Raw genomic sequence first — 325 nt, 5'->3', positions numbered from 1 at the left:
ATGTATACCGGTCATAAAACGATTTCATCCTTTTATAGCTGTTTTCACTTCCAGCAATTTTGTTTAAGTCTACAGCCACGTGCAGAATTGGCATCTCTCTAATGGTTCTTCACACTATCCCTGCGTTCGTTCCTTCTCAACAAACGTTCAACTCTCAGGTTTCATACCAAACTAATGACCGCGCTTCTCACTCAGTATACTGTAAACGACACACGATAGAACCAGACAAGCGACTATTATATCTGTAGAGTCAGAGTCAAAGTTCTTCATTTAACCTTATATAACTAATTTACTAATGAGGCTGGGCTCACTAAATTGGCATCAT

The 325-nt window shown here is 39.1% G+C and overlaps 1 long non-coding RNA gene across 1 annotated transcript in view; it reads right to left on the bottom strand.

The window, feature by feature from the left end:
• LOC119588391 overlaps positions 1-325 on the bottom strand; it is a 30,079-nt gene that overhangs the window by 364 nt on the left and 29,390 nt on the right. The window lies entirely within an intron of this gene.

This window comes from Penaeus monodon, chromosome 23 (genome assembly GCF_015228065.2).
Source record: "Penaeus monodon isolate SGIC_2016 chromosome 23, NSTDA_Pmon_1, whole genome shotgun sequence".
In the NCBI taxonomy this organism is placed as follows: domain Eukaryota; kingdom Metazoa; phylum Arthropoda; class Malacostraca; order Decapoda; family Penaeidae; genus Penaeus; species Penaeus monodon.
This window is presented reverse-complemented; position numbering and strand designations above follow the sequence as displayed.